We start from the raw sequence: 17,802 nt of genomic DNA, 5'->3' as shown, positions 1-17,802 counted from the left end.
TCGCGGCAGATTACGAATGCAAAATTGTATTTTAATGTTTGACACAATTGAATCACACAGTTGTACGCAGAATTAAAATTCCATGTATATAACTAATACAATTAAATAATTTTTTTACACAAAATTTAGCGAGAAAAACTTTAATCTATAAAGCATCACACGGATAGAATAATATTTTTTTCGCAGAATGCGCGAAGAAGAAAGTAATTGAAATTGCCGAAATGTTGCGAACGGGAAAAGAAGTCGGAAGAAATTTAAAGCGTGTGAAAACCGTGGAAATAAGACAGCAATGAGAATGAAGCCCGCGAAATTTCTCGCGCGAAAGTAAGCGGAATGTTTTTGAAATTGTGAACCGTGACGACGAGAAAGAAGCGCATACTAAAAACGAATGAGGTGTGCAACCTGTTCCCAGTTTATTTCGATTCTGCACCTTTTTAACATGTACATCGCAGTCGAATAAACGCTAAAAGTATTTGACTAAAAATATACCTAGTGTCATTTATATTATAACACGAAATATATAATATGTGTTTTGTATTTTTTCGTATATAAGTTTATTATTTAAATATCAATGTGGATTAAATAATTATTGTAAATTTTTTTTACTTTTTAATTGTTATAGTAATTATTATTTCTTTTTATTTGTTTTCCATTTATTTCTTTTTTACAATTAATATACACATATACATAATATGTATAAGTGTTTCTTGACAATATATATAAAATAATATTTAAAAATTGATTATTAAATGGAATCAAATTTGTCATTTAAATAGTATGAAATAAAACATGGATTAGACTATCTATATCAAGAAATATTTATTAAAATATTTCTTTATAAACTGCCGTATCTTGGGCGCGTGTAAACTGACGTAATATAAATTTATAATGTGTTATGAGAAAGTTTGTATACTTCTTGAAAATAAACATATAATATTTTATGGACTATAATAAATCTCAGTATCACAGGAGATTTATTATAGTTCATAAAATATGATGAGTATATTGCCTTTATTTCATCTAGTGATCTTGATATTTTCAATGTTATTGCCAGGCAAAGCATAACATAAACACAAAATATAAAACATACATAACACACACACGGACGACACGTGATCCTCAGGTAATGTTCTTACACGATTGAAAAACTAACGAACCGTGGAATTCCTCGCAGTTCGAATCCAACTATTGTACCATTCGCTAGCTCGAATAAACGCTTAGTTAAACCATATAACTTGCTTATTCGCAGTTTCCTCGACAGCATCCTATCTTCGAATATACTATTATCGTCGCAACGATAAACAAGTAAGTAATAATTGCATGATTATGGAAAAAAGTTTTGACGCGATATATTATTGTGATAATATGAATATGTCGATTTTCAAAGCACACATAAAAAGAAAAGAAATGAAATAATTAGCGACAATTTTCGCGATCCAATTTTTACACCTCCAATATAAAATATACAAATTTAAAAAAATTAAAGGAAATATATTTATTTCTAATTCTATAATATATATTTTCTTTATTTATCTCACGAGATTTTTTTATCCGACTATGTACATAGCAGAGAACAGTGCGTTACGACAAGTATATTAGCTAAATCTTGCAAACTAGAGTCTAGGGACCGGCATAACATTCCTGGGATAAAATAGTGAAATGTAAAAGTCGGCAGAAAATTAGACAGAAATGAAGATAAAGCAGAGATGCGCGTGGTGAATATACATCGTCGAAACTGCGAGGTACAGTTGGAGAAGAGAACGCGCGATGAGAACGCACGAACCGCATCCTTTTTTGTTAAACACGTACATATTTCTTATGAAATAAATTTAGAATAGCTTTGCATAACAGAAAGAATTCACTCAACACGCAACCGTAACATGGATTTATAAACTGTGTTCATATAAATATAAAATGTATCGTGCATATCTCACACAATGCATATTCTTACAATTGAAATTTTATTTTCAATTGTAAATGAAAAAAATATAATTATAATTTTGTAATCGTAAAAAAATTACCAAATTACTGAGATGGCATATTAATTTTTCGAAAGATTATTTTTTAGTATGATTGACGAAAAAATGTAACATAATAGTATTAATGAATATATGTTTAATGATCAAATAATTTGGCGAAAGCATATATCTAAAAATGATTTTGAATTCATTTTAATCATTAGATTTGCATAAAGCTCAGGCACATGAAATGAATAGAGAGAAGGCAGACATAGTAATGAAAATATCAAAATTTCTCACGTGAATATATATCTGCATACAAAAGCTTGTCAAAATGGCATTTAAAGCAAAAGGCATAATGAAAAGCTGAGAAACTCATGCAATTATGAATTTTCTCTATATGCAAATGCCATAGGGCGGTCTATGATATGTATATACATCTTTCTATGATTAATTTTCGGCATGTAATATAATCTTTTCAGATTTATCCAATTTTTTTTGAACGAGAAAGTTTTCCATCATGCCAATTATTTATATAATTATGGTTAACAATTATATATTTTGTTTTTATTTTCAAATTCTCGCTCTTTTTTTGTAAAAAAAAAAATTTAATTACTGAAAATACAATATGCATAATGGAAAAAGAGAAAAATATTTTTTAATAAGAAAATTTATTAAAATAATGAAAAAAAATATAAATCATTTTGAATTTATATTGCGCGCGATCTCATAAAATGACCAGAAGGTTGAATATTTTTTCAAAGGGAAAAATATAAAAGTCATTTAGGATATTAACATTAAATTATTAACATCACTTTTGATAACAGAAGTGCTAAAATGCTTCCGTATTCATTGGGCTTAATCTGTTGTCGCGCGAACTTTTTCACTGGCTCGGTCGCGAATAAAGTTAATGCAGCAAACTTTTAAGTTTCTCCTCGCGTTCGCGATGTTGTGTAATCATTATTATCTAGTTAGAATTTTCCGCAGAAATTTCAACGAAGTTTGAACCAACTTGCGTCTTGCCTTTTTCGTTTGCAGTATAAATGTTATTCGCGTCGCGCGTTGCGATTTAAACAGCACAAAGCAATATTATTTAATTAATTAAAACAGCTGTATATTTGTCTTTGCAATAAAATTCTGCAACTAGAAACCAACAAAGTCAGCCGTTTTCAGCGCTTTATATCTACGTTAAATTTAGGAATTCGATTTTAAACTTTGGCCACATGTCAATATAAAATGTAAAGCCATATCTAAATTGACGTTTCTGTGTCAATATATATATATATATACATCCACAGTTTTATAGCTCTGGAAAATAGCGATCAAAGCGCTATACGCACAAATAATCGAAAAAAAAAAAAACGGAACGATAACGCATTTTTCGCATGATATACATACATATATGTATATATTCGACGATACTCAATGCCACAGCCGGTCGATATCGCCGGCGATATATCTCGGCCTTTATCACGTCGCGAAATAATTCGTTAACAACATGTTAGGGGAGTATGGCGTAATTATCAGGCTACTACGGTCCACGATAAGTCCGATGCGCGCTCACGCGGCGCGATTGCAAACGCCCAAAGGCTGCCTGCCTACCTGCTTGCCTGCCAAGTACGCTCGCTTGCTGATTTACCGCGATTCCGCTCCGCGGCCGAGGCGACGCTCTAATTATAGCTATGATAACGTTTTACGCACGCTTAGTTATAATTCATAGGGGAAAATCTAGTGTCGGCTAGGCTACGCTGCGCGCACTTATCGATATGGTCGCGTTGCCGTTCTATAAAGTAGATTAGGTAATTCGCGGCGTAAATAAATGATATCGCGACTGATGAACGTCCGCGTGTCGCGCATCATTTAATGGTCTCGGGAAAATGTCTCGTTATTCGAGGACTTTAAAAAGTCGTTGATTTTCATGCGAAATTGTTGGTAAAATGCGCTAATGTAATGTAAAATGTAAATATTTGCGCGGAAACTTGAAATATTGACAGAATCGAGATTCGATGGAGAATCATATAACCGATTTTCCTTTGATGTCATCGACAGCTCGAGCAATAGGAATACTTTGAGTACTCAATTTTCATTTATGCCAATATAATTTGTTGCTATACTTATGAATAAAAAATGTTTGCAAAAATCGTTAAAAAAATATATCGAGTATTTGTGAAAGCGATTTAAAATTTTTAGTGGAACAATATATCATATGACAATATATCATATGATTTTATTTTATCTGCTGTGATGGTTTTAAATAAAATTAGCTTACATTCGTCAGATCAATATCTCCCGAAACTAATTTAAAACTTTTGCAAATTGAGTATGCTCTCGTCGTCGAGTAACTCTTTTCCGAACCGCGAATGTTTTTCGCCGAACTGGCTAGATGAATATGAGATAATGTGGCGCGCCATAACTATCCTCGAGACGATTAGACGAGACGATCCGTTGGCGGAAGCTCCGTCGGAATTTACTATGTCCGTCTAATTATAATCTGTGCTCTCCGGAGTGAGACAGATCCGACGATAGAACAAGTCTATAATGGATTCCGCAGAGGCGGAAACGATTGTAATCACCATTCGTCACTGGGCAAATGGAGATTTGGCTCTCCGACCTTACCGCTATTTAACACTGTCATAAGTTTTCGAAACGTTTCATTACCATAATTTAACATCCCGTTCGCATGATATTAACGTCACTGTGCTCGGGTCGAGGCTAGTTATACCGGCTCGCATACTAGCGAGAAATGATACATCCGAGAGAGTCGACTTATTAAGAGAGAAAGGAACGACCGACCGTGCTTTTTTTTCCTCTACGTGCGCGCGCGCGCGCGCGTTCGCAACCGGCGTTATCCAGAAAAATTCATTACCTGCAGGGACTTAATTAGACGTACCGGTGGGATGACAGCGTTTTAAAATCACGACGTAAGCCACGCATCGTAATATCGCCGACGTACAAAGGACGGAGTAATTTATCCCGCTCTAATTTATTAAATCACAGTCATGTATGGGAGCTAATGTTGATTAATAAAACGTGTATTGTGTGAATTATGATATTGGAAATTGGTTCGGCTATTCGATACTTTGTGCATTGACGTTTTTCATATGCAGAAATAATTCGATATAATTCTTTTTAAGCTTAAATTAAAATTTTGTATGATACAATCCGAATATAATATTTAAGATATTATGAAATTATTTTGAAAAAAACATTATTGTGTGCTTAATTTTTCATATCAAACTAAAAATGCTAATTGATTTCGGGGGACCGCAATTTTTTCACGAAACCAATGGACGATGGCGAAAAGTTAAACATGGACGTTTCGAAGGAGCCGACGTGAACGATTAATTTCATCGACGTGGTAAAGTTCCCAATTGCAAATGTAGCAGATGTACGTACCTAACCGGATAACCAGGGCGATCGCTCCGCCGGCTGAGCTTCGCTCCGGCCGCGTCAGCATTTGGGCGATTGCCTCATCCAGGCGAGAGCGAGATAGTTTTCGGAAAAATGCTGGACGCGCAAGAGAGATTGCGATAGAATAGTAACGACTGTCCGCGGCTCGTAGAAAGTAAGCGAAAGAGGAAAATCGGCGGACCAGCCAAGCGTTCGAAAGAGATAAAAAGAAGTCTGATAGAGGGAACGAGGGTAATGTAATACGAATGGAATAAAACAAACGAAATCTGGTCGGTTAAAGTTAATTTCCTTCCTTCGGTCTGCTTTAATTCAATGGAAACATCAGGATATCGCCACATTTACACACACAAAAATTCACATGGATTATAGAAAACAAGTAAATTCAATGAGAGAAAAGATAATTTTTTGACATATCTGCTTTAAGTGAATCTCGGACATAAATTTTCATGACTTATCATTTCCTTATGTTACTACATAATGACAATGGTTACTTATCCAATTAGCGCATTTTTATGTATGAGGAATAAAAGATGAAGTTTCTTTCATACTTTTTTCACTGTGTGTGTGTGTAAAATGATTGCGCGGTGAAGAAATGATCTTTGTAAGGATGACATAGAATCACGAATAGAAACCATGAGTCAAGCATGATGAGCTAGCTGAACTTTAATTAACGATTGTCTAGAATTCGTTGAAACAGAAAAAAAAAAATTCAATGTCTACGGAGAATAGACATAATTTAACCGAAATAGCAACAATGTTAAAAAGTTTTTAATAATGATTTTTAGTAATAATATAAAATGACTTCTGCTATCTCTTATATCATTATGTGATAATGATCATGATTTGAATTATTTACAATAATTACTATTTACAATAATTATTTACAATAATTATTTATAATAATTATTTATAATAATTATTCACGTTCGACTTACAACATATCTATTGAAAATCACGTTCAAACCCCAGTTATATAATGCAATCTCGCCCTTAATACCACAAACGATTTTAATTACGCGCAACGCGTATGAACGGACGTACATGCGAATACGTGTGCACACGTATCCGCTCTCCACGCAAGCACGGCTTTACGTGAGCCGTTTGCGCCCGCGCGCTCGTATCACGCTGCCTACCTCGGCGAGTTAACAATGTAGGGGTTGCAGCCATGCATGATGAATTCTGTCTGGAGTGCCGGCACGACAGCGGAAGGCAGCAAGTTCGCGCAGGTACACGCCCGTTGCTGTGGAGGGTACGCTTAAGGTAGTGCGGGTCGAGAACTGGTAGGTAGCGAAGGCGGCTGTTTTGACGAGAGACGGCGGAAGAGTGACAGTGAATGAGGAAAGTGGAGCGGGGCGGGGGAGGGAGGAATTGAGAGACAGGGATCAGAATCATGAGGCGGCGAGGCGAGAGGCAGAACTTCCTTCAATAATGACGTAGTCCCCCCGACAGGTCTTGTTCTATCCCTTCTCGTCGCCTAGCAGTTACACCCTTACTACAGACTTACTATCCCTAACGACAATTTTCAAATAGACGTTGGACGCCTTGTGCGATGTTCATCTATCCATCAGCTTTCTCGTTGAGTAACGACGCTGTCGTTCCTATAAAATGAAATTTATTTTTTTTTTTTTTTATTTGAAATTTATTACATTTTTATAATATTTAGAAAAAATATCGGTTTGTGCTTGATTAGAAAAAGAGTTTCAATATTTTTCAATTATATATTATCAATTATGTCGTTTAAATTAGATATTGTGTAATATTTGAATTGAAGATGAGATTAGAAACATTTTTCAAGCAAAAAATAACAATGACTTTAATATGTATGTGGAAAAGATATAATGTGGCAGAACAGAAATATATTTTTATATTTAAAAATTGTGATATTTTTTTCGAGAAGTGATTTATATAGACGGTAATACGCGCGCGTGCAGTTTTCAAATTTTTGAAGAATTCTATAGAGAAATTCGATTGCATTCTCTCGGTTTTTGTCCAAAGCATATAAAAAAAAAAAACTTACTGAATTATGCGAGTTATATTCCAAACACGTACCTCGTACTTGAGAGGTACCGTCGAAGTATTCTGTAGAGAACATGTTATAATCTAAGCACGTGACATTTCTATTATACCTTCTCATGGATTGCTGCCGTACATTCATAATCTTTATCAATCTTGCTTAATAGTTAGACATTAAATTATAAATTATATCTTTTATCTCTTTATAGCGATATATTTACATTTACACAGCACAATCATTTTTCAAAATATTATTATATATATCGAAAAATATGTGGTAACATAACATTATTTTGAAAATATATTATATTTCAAAATTATTACAAGAGATTTATTTATTATTATTATAAAGATAGATTACGATATTTTTATCGTTATGTAATTAAAGTAAAGGATTAACTCTGCCAAAGAGTAAAGGAGGAAAATCTGGTGCAAAACGTAAAAGCCAGCTATTAAATTAAAATCATTTATTGGTGGAGACGCGAGTGTCACAGAAGCGAGTGACAGGATGAACAAATCGGTCGTGAGAGAGAGACAGGGAGAGGATATTGTGGCGATAGGCTAGGAAGGCGTGGTCACACGAACGGAAGAAGGGTGACTTTGACCCTCTCCCCGTAATCGAAATCCTTATCCCGGAGGGGTTCTCCCTTCCGTCCTTTCCTTTGCTCTGTCGTCTCACTTTCTGCCGCGCCCACACATACATACGTGCGACTTACGATGCGTGATGCGACGACGCCTGATGTATGCGCACCCTCTCTTCCATAGTCAGCTGCTACGAGGCGGAACGCGCGTTAATATGCACTTGTATACGTGCACGTCTGTGCTCGCACACTTACGTTCCGCGCGATGCAACCTTGCCGTACGTACGTTCACCAATACTTTCAGGACGTCCCGATGCAACGTCAAAGAGTCGAGGTGCGATGCAAGAGGTGAGGGGGAGTACACGAGCTCAGAGAGGGTGCAGTAGAGTAGGAGAATGTCTAGACGGACGGGGTGGTTAGGCTGGCTGGCTAGCTAGCTGGCTGTCTGGCTGGCTGGCTGGCTGGCTGGCTGGCTGGGTGACTAGATGGCAGTGGCGACAATGTGCAGAGGTTTGCATCGCGTCGCGAGATGCATTGCGGAAGTAAAGGGATGAAGAGAGAAGGTGAAACTTTTTCAGGCCGTCTGTCTTAAGTGAAGAGCGGGGATATGCATGCATATCCACCTACTCTTACGAACCGTATTAAACTAGCTGGCGGGGAGAGAAAGCAGATCCTTTCTTTAGAACGCGGACCCCAATCTTAACTGGGCGTAGTGAGAGTCGCGCGACTTTAGATGTCGACTGCGATTAATCGCCGTTGAAAATAGACAAAAGAAAAAAGGAAAATATTTCTCTTCGATCCTTTTTCTTTTGCTTAATCGTCTGGATATCGTGGTAGATCTTTGAAATATCAAGCAAGTATGTATTTTTATGAAAAAATTATGTATTTTTTTGTATTCATTACAAGTTATGTGAATTAGTTTTGACTTTATAAATTTATGTGTGAATATATTTAAAGTAATGAGGAGGGAAGGGAATTATAAAATATTATTTGAAAGAAGCAGAAAATGATATGCATTGACAACAATGTTATATAATTTATCAATGAAAGTATCTACATAATAAAAATAATAGCATTTAAATTTGATTTTAATGAGACAATGCTTTTTACATTATCAAATTGGAAATTTTGCAGATATTTTGCATATAATTTCTCATAAAACATTTCCTCTGTCATATAATTTTGATATTAACATAAATATTAAGGTTACAATTATTTCGTGCAGTGAGATCTTATAAAATAATTATTCTATGCGAAAATACACGGTGCGGCATTGGAAAAGTCATGTGCTCGCGTATTTCGCCTCATTAATTTTGTATCGAGTCCACAAATGGTGCCCAAGTGACGACGCATCCCATACGCGCTACGCGAATTTTCATAAATTATCATACTTGCATAATTTTAATTAAACAAACACGTTCGAGCTTTGGGTCAACGAAAATGTAACGAACGATTTTCCGATAGCTCGTTTACCGATCGATCATAATGCGGGAATATGTGTGCAGCGAGTACAGCATGCATTATTTGCATGTTTTACGCGCACGGGAAATATCTTGCCAATTTATTCACACACACACACACACACACACACACACACACACATATACACATTTAACAAACTGTCTGTACAAATAAAAAGAACTTATAAGAAATTATCATAATTGTGTATAAACTCTGCGCACTCGATTTAAACGTAAGCTCTCCCATTACGATGTAAGTTTTCGAAAAGTGTTGAAAAACTAATAAAAACGAGACGAGATTAGTTAAATTCAACATTCCGTGGCTTTGGCGATTAAATTTTCGCGCGACCCAAAAAGAGATTTGTGTTAAAATTATAAAATGTATAATACGGTCTTTAACAGCAGGCGGCAAAGAAAGATGAAGCCTTTCTCTATAATCTATCAGCTACCGTGCGCTCCTTTAAGTTAGCTTAGCCCTCGTGCTTCGTATTCGATTTCAGCTTTTAGCCGATCGTCCCTTCGGAACCCTTCGACAGGGCTACTCACGCACGTACGACGTATCGATGCATGGCAGAAGCGCTGTTTTCCTGTTACAGCTCTCGTTTCTCGCGTGCGCGTCTCATCTTCGGCAACCGGATATCACGACCCTTCGCATGCAATATACGAATTTGCCTCCGTTCTGCACGGCAGACACGCCGTGTCCAAACTCGAAATTCGGATTAGCGGAATTTATAACATCCAGTATTTGAGGATATTATTATATATGATTTTTACCGTGGGAGAAACGTGATTCAGAAAATTTTTTCTTCTTTGCAAATAATGCAAATATTGAGCAGTTATATCAGGAAATATGCGATGCGTTAACGCAATATTGCATAAAAAGAGACAGATTAGTAATTTTTTTAATTTACATGATACGAAATGAAAATGATACTTTTGCTGCATTAAATTATTAAATTAATTTATATATTAAAATACAGGAATATGCAAATAATGAGTGAAATTTATTAATGCATGTGAAAAAAATGTAGGAATAATTATAGTAAACGATCTTAGAACGCAAATTATCTGTTGATAATCACAGTCTGAAAACTATTTGAATAGATGAAGCCATTAATGATATTCATAAGAGCATTAAAAGCAGCAAACCCGTAACGTCTGCATGAACATGAACGAAACGAACATTGTGGACTAATTCCTATTTCTATCACAAATTCTGCTACACATATAATTCGATAATATGAGTTATTTTGCATAACGTACACACGTTTCATTGATTTGCCATGCATCGTAATCGAAAGATTGATATTAACGATGTGAAACGTCTTTTTTAATCCACGATGATATCGAGCGTTTACATGCAAAAGAATGAGTGAAAAATTATTATTATCAACGAGACAGGTGCATTGGGACCGCGAATTATTCGCATCGAGTTCGCTACGTTAAGGGCATGAAATTGGTATTTTGAGCTATAAACGAGAGCGTTGATAATTCGATAATATCGGATATTCGGCCAGGCTCACGCTTACAGAATCATGCCCCGAGCGGTGGAGCTGAGATGATCAAATTTGTGCCTCAAGCCGCAATAAAATGTAATATTAGCAAATATATTCATAAAGAAATAGGAGAGACCGTTAACGCGCCGATCTATAACATAAACGATTGATAGTCATTATTGCGAAATGTAAAGGAGCACATATTTGCAAATTATGATCATATTATGCAGATATATATCATAAAATCTTGCATATTTTTATGAAAAATGTTAAATTTAAAATAAATTTTATGAGTACATTTTCCGCAAAAATATGAGAAACGTAATCTTAACAAGATGTGACAAGAGTTAGCAATAATTGATATGAATCGTCGAAATGTTTTTTTTATATAAAAAAAAACACTACAAAAAAATTGTTTATCATCCAAAAAAATTAATTATATTTTATAAGAAATTTATTTAGAATTTATTCTATTTTTTTTTTCATATGCGAGTGCATCATAGCGGCGGTACGATAAACGTGGTGGCGATTTTATTGCGTTTTTAGTGACTTGCCGGTTGAGTTATATACTATATATGTCTGACGAGGAGTTACGGTGGCGTGGACACACCTTCTCCGGCGGAAATGGGCGAACAGAACCTATACACTTAATATCGCGGAAGTTGTGATTAGGCGGCATGACGTGTAACGACGCTCGTAAACCACGCGAGAGCCACGTCGCGTCGCGTGGCTTTCCGACGTCTCCCTTGGCATACACCTGTCTGGCACGATACCAAAGCTCGATCGCATTTATCGCTCCGGGATGTCGATAAAAGTTATCGCGGGATTAAATCGGTCGCCGTTTAGCTGTTTGCAGTTGAAAAAAAAAATAATGAGATTGTTTCATTAATTTCTCATTAATGTTGAGATTTTTCTAGATAATATTTTATTATGAATGCAAAACAACGTATATAGAGTGCATCCTTAAAATTGTAATACAATTGTGATACGGTAAGATGATTTAGAGAAGTCATTCTAGTTTAAAAATATATTATTAATCACACACATGCAATATATATTATTAATGATAAGGAAATATATATGTTATTATCATTCCAATTTTTAAAATTAATTTTTTTGGAAACAATGCTTGAAATAAAAAAAAAATTATAATGTACATTTTCGATTACTTTTATATAAGGAATTTTTTGTTGAAAGAATGCTTCTTTTTAGTCGATTTATGAAAAAGTTATGATTTTAGACTTGCTCTCTATAAATATTGTTCGCTAAGCGATTAATGCGTTAAGAGATTAACAAATTGAATAAATATATAATTAATAAATAAGATATTACTGTGGAAAAATACGGAGAGAAATCGCTTGATCGACTTTTTTACATTGAATCTGGATCGTACAGGGATTTATGAAAATCGTCATAACAAATTTATACTCGGCATTCGCGCAGGAGTCAAGGCGGAAAATGGGAAATCGTTGCCGCTGCGAATCCAGAGCTTAACGAGATGAAATTGTAGCGCTTACCCCGTCCTTTCCGCCTTTCGCGAACCACCTCTCGCGCACGAGGATTTAAAAACCGGAGGAAATGATTCACACAGTTTTTTTATCAGCAGTGCGATATTCCACTTCGCGACGCACGCGCGCATGTGTTTTGCCAACCGCGTATACACAGGCAAGGTAAACGCGCTCGTTGCCTTTAAAATAATTAAATCGTTTGCGTGCTAGCGAGCCGGCGCCGCGTGCGTCGTTCGTTATAGGTAGCTGAAAAAAAATCGATGGGTGAGATTTTTTTCAAATTCATCTCAGGGTGTACCGATAACACGGAGAACACGCATATTATAGGTCCGTTGCGGTTCGCTGGCGATCGCCGCGGCGGATCCGTCGAGCAGCCGCGCGTTTTGGTGTTTTAATGGATCGTTATTGTCAATTACGATTGGTTTTATGGACGAACAAATGCTGCGGAGAGCTCTCTGCATGCTAGCTCGCTTGTACACGTATGACGTTTCCGCCGCGCCTCCCGTGAATTGTCGACCGTTCCACGATCGATTTTCGTTTTGTCGCTAATTATAACAGACATGTTATTGCAAAATTTGCTACTAAAATGCAAAAGAAAATAATATATTTTGTTTAAGTAGCATAACCTGCCATAAATTTTGCCGAATAAGATTAAAATGAAATGTGCTTGTTTCTTGATCTTAATAATAGAGATCTTATCTTCTATTATATGTTAAAAAGTATTATCAGGTAGATTAAATTGCGAGTTAAAGTCCATAAAAGTCTTAGTCTATTTTAAATGAACGTACATAACAGAATAATTTATTTATTAGCGCGATACATTATATGAATATTAATTTACTATGAATGACAAGCCACATTAAAAAATAATTAAGACAGTCATTGTAATGAGACAAGGAACTTTGCAACGCCAAATATTGCACCGACATCGTTGTCTTCGATAAAGCAGATTTCTTACACATTGCATATTTGATGCCTATGAACTTACCGCGAGCATAAATTTCTCATTTGCGATAAAGTCTTCGCTCGAGTCGCGCCACGGGCAGGGGAATATATAATCGGATATATGCAAGCCGAAGCTGCTTTTTCGTCTTCGTGCATTGCCATGCCACTCTTTCTCGCGTTCGCGAGTTTGAAGGCGGCAGCGACAATCAGCGATGGGAAAAGAGGGCCGTGGAAGGATCCGTCCAAGGACGCGGTATCCGCGCCTACAGCGTGAAGAATGTTAACAAGCCGTGGCACTGCCGGCGGCGCGCGAATGCTATCCGCTCTTTCTACGTTGTCCGCACGTGTCGATCGCATCGCCGAGTCCTTAAGCCGGCGGGTAATAAATGTAAGGATAATGAGGGGGTTGCGCGCCTCAATGCGGCGGGGATTAGGCCCACAGATAAGACCCATGTGTTTCTCGCGGCGTGGATACAACCGAGAGACACAATGCGGTAGCGTGGCCGATGCTCACGACGGCGCTTAAGTGCATGTCGCGGATATGAGGAGGTGAGGAGCATCGCAACGATGATGCATCTCGGCAACGCGAACATGTGCCAGCTGCATCCGCCGCTCTATGATGCTGACTGCATCGTTGTTGCCGCGTCCGCTCGAGCGCAAAGTTTCTCGTAAATGCATCTATCTCTACTTACTCGTGAATGATTATTTAAAATGCACTTATAACACAGCATTTTCGCATTAAATAAATTTAATTTTGTAAAATGTCTTTTACAATTATTATTGCTTACATGAATTATTCGTCCTTTAATCATTGTAAATTGAAAGGATTACAATGATAATCAAGCATATAATATTTTTCCTGCAATAACGCTGATGCATTAGAGCAGTTCATGAGGTCAAGGATATATAGACAAGGCAAATACGCTATCTCGCGTAACTGTATTTGAGCTGCAGAAGTATAACAATCGTAATATAATTTGTTCAGGATAAATGTTATGAATTCCGAGTACTTATGAAAGACGAGACAAATAGAATAAATGAACATAGTTTTATTAAACTTTATGCCGAAACCGAGATCAGTGATTGCGATCAAAAATGATTGCTTTTACGTTCTAAGTTTTGATGGTGCAAGTTTTCAGTAAATTTTCGACACATGGACGAGAGCACGTGTTTAAGGAAATATCGGTTCCGGCGAGAAGAACTTTTTCTCTTGCGCGTTTCTAGTACCTCGACGACGACGACGACGACGTTACTCCTCGCTACAGCGTAGAATCTAGGCTCTTATGACGCAATGACTTAATGGAAGTTTGCACATTACTCAGGACTTTCAGAGCGATTATGTTGGACCGCGGCGGTAAAGTTAGTCACGCAAGGTGAATACACGTAGCGCGAACAAGGAGTTCCTCGCCGCGAAGATGGATGTTGGTGTTTTGAGAAATTGAGACAACGGCCACTGTCGCGCACAAGATGAATTATAACCCACCACCCTCGCTAAATTGGATTTCATCGAAAAAAAATGGCACGCCATCGACATAATAACATAATTTTGCATGATGCTTGACTTGTAGTTTCGATGATAGATTATTGTCCTTTACGCTTTTTACATCAAAACATATTTTTTTTTTAATTGAGAAAAATTTAATAATCTCTCTGAAAATTTAACAATCTTAATTCTACATTTGATAAAAAATGCATACATACAGCTCTCTTTCTCTCTAAAGAATATTTTCTGATTTTTTAATCTCAAAATTATATTTAAATATCTAGAGTTAGATTTATTATGCAATTGTTATATGTGACATTATTCGATTGTAAATTTGTAAATCCGGAATAATCCTTATAATTCGTATGCCCCCCACAAATACTTAGATACTTGGATACTTGGATTGTATTAATTAATTGCCCTAACGATAATCTTATTCCGTATTCAAATTGTTCCGCCATCCAACCCTTGTTATGCGATATCAAGTGGGCGAGAACTCGCATCGAATTGGATTAGGTCCCTTGCTTCCTTCCGCCCGGCGCCTCATCAACTATCTCGTTCTATCGTCGGCGCTCTCTCCGGTGTCCGGGCATTACGCGAAATCCAATTCCTTTACCGGACCATACTGTAATATCCTGGAGGCCAGCTATGTCGTATCCGCTCATCCGCACGTACCCGTAGGAATTATCTCATGATCAAAATGCGCGACGCATTGTAGATTGCATTGACGATCCATTTGTCGATACAGCAGACAGAGACGTTGAACGAATCAAATTTGCTGAGTGATCACAAACTGTTTCTTTAAGCAACATGCCAATCATAGTGATAGCATCACTCCATCGGACACTTGCAATCGCTATAATAATAATTGATAAAGATATCTGTACAATATGTCGTTCTTTATCAATTTTTCATAAATATTTATATTTATATTTTTATTGAATATTAATGTCTACATACGAAATATTCGCCGTAATAAGAATGTTTAATGAATATTTGAATTACTGATGATCTTTTCCATTACTTTTTCTGCCTTTTTTGTGCGTTTTCTTTTTCGCTCTTAAATGATATGAGGGTTGAGTCATAGACACGATAACAAAGTTTATATGTGAATAAATTATAAATTATATAGGTTTATATACGCGTAAAACAAACACACAACAAAACAGCATATCCGATGATCATTATGAAAGGACTGTCATGATCCGGTCCCAATTAGAAAGATTATCTGAGCTTTTACAGAAGAATGATTAGTCTGTCACTATTGCTAAATATTGAGCACGTAAACGTCAAAAGCATCAAACTTCCTATATCGTACGGCATTAGGGAGGATTGCAAGGGCTCGGGATTAGTATGCTCGTTAGTTGCCATCTGCTTGCCGTTGTACGAATATATCAATATATCACACCATTGTTTCCGTATCTTCCCAGCTGCGTTAATAGTAAATTGTCTCTGTCAATAATGTCCGAGGCACTTTTAATTGATGATTGATAACAATAATTACTTCTGCTTATTGATTGACATTTCAGTAAAAGATAAATAATTGTCGTTTGTTTTGTGACTTCTACATTATTTTTTTTTTATTGATAATTACAGAAATTATACGTTATTTAAACTACTACATTTTAAAAGATGCATTAAAAAATAGATAAACATCACGGAGAAGACGTCAACTTGTGCGAACAAGTATCAAAAATCTTTTCGATCGTGGTTGACAAGAAAAGGGGGGGGGGGAACGGATTACCCACGAAATAATTTTAATTAGCATTTCCCCGAAGCATCTCTCTCGCATCTTATCCGTGGCCGACCTACCTGCCACTCTCTCCATCCACATCACAACCTATCGACTTGATGATCGGATTATACCCTCGAAAGAGGTTTTCGCCTCGGTCCTCTTCCGCCGCCTTCGACGTCGCCGGAAGATCTTGAAGATAGTAATAAATTGGATGTTAAGCGGCGAAAATTGGCCAATTAGGATAGGACGGTCGGCTTTTCCCGCCCCTAAAGTCTTTATAGGAGTAATCGACCTCCCCGCGAAACGCGAATTAATTGGTCTTTCGGTGTCTCGCCCAGCGATCCGTTGAGATTTCATCGCGAGGGGCTCCGTCCAAAGAGATAGTTCCTCTATATACCGTCTTATCGGATATTAATCCCTTCGTTAGCAGAAGTCAATTAATCGACGACGTAATCTTGAACGAAATCCTGTCGCGCCCGCTGTAATATTCACGTTTTCAGAAAAACGGCCCAAGTAGTTTGATTACATGTATATACATGTTGGTGTATGCAGCTTATAACAGGCTTTATATAGGAGACAACTAAATTATTCTATAATACGTTTGGGGTCTTCTCCATTACGATCAAGATAGATAGGAGAATTATCAAATTAATAAAGCATGTTACGCCAATGTTTAAATGAAACCAATTGAACTAGCGTAAATTGTTAATTTATGATTATAGTTTCAAATAAATGTCAATAATTATTTTTACAATTTATTTCAATTGCAATTTTCTCTTATACAGGGTAAGCTCAAATTTTAAGATTTTATAGGAAAAATTCTGAACAAAAAGCTCTTCCTATAAACATGGATCGAAAAATGCTTCCTTAAAAAGTTAACGCCCTAAAATCTCTGCAATCACGGTTATTTTATGCTTAAAGTCCGACAGGAATGTTTGGGTATACATTATAGTATGTAAAATATTTTCGGTTGCGAATTATCAATAACACATGGTATATGGCCTTGGCGGCATAAACATTAGCGCGCTATTGTTTATGTGTCTCTTATGGCCTTATCATTCGTACGGCGACACTCGAACGGTAATGTATAATAATAGTGCGAGACGTTTCGTCCGAAAATTACTTTTCTAAACGCGATCGCGACAAATCGGGAAATTTGATATAATTTATAATTAATATTTATTTGATAATTTATAATTAATATATAAATCT

General features: G+C 36.4%; 1 long non-coding RNA gene across 1 annotated transcript in view; it reads left to right on the top strand.

Annotated features, from left to right (window-relative positions):
- The first annotated feature begins 1,182 nt into the window (after positions 1-1,182).
- Positions 1,183-17,802, top strand: part of LOC126855937 (uncharacterized) — a 202,518-nt gene continuing 185,898 nt past the window's right edge. Inside the window, exon 1 of the long non-coding RNA XR_007688306.1 lies at positions 1,183-1,305. This is a non-coding gene — a long non-coding RNA (uncharacterized LOC126855937). The remainder of the gene's footprint in view (positions 1,306-17,802) is intronic.

The sequence above is a fragment of the Cataglyphis hispanica genome, chromosome 17 (genome assembly GCF_021464435.1).
Source record: "Cataglyphis hispanica isolate Lineage 1 chromosome 17, ULB_Chis1_1.0, whole genome shotgun sequence".
NCBI lineage: Eukaryota > Metazoa > Arthropoda > Insecta > Hymenoptera > Formicidae > Cataglyphis > Cataglyphis hispanica.
The sequence above is the reverse complement of the archived record's forward strand: the minus strand, read 5'-3'. Positions and strand labels throughout refer to the sequence as shown.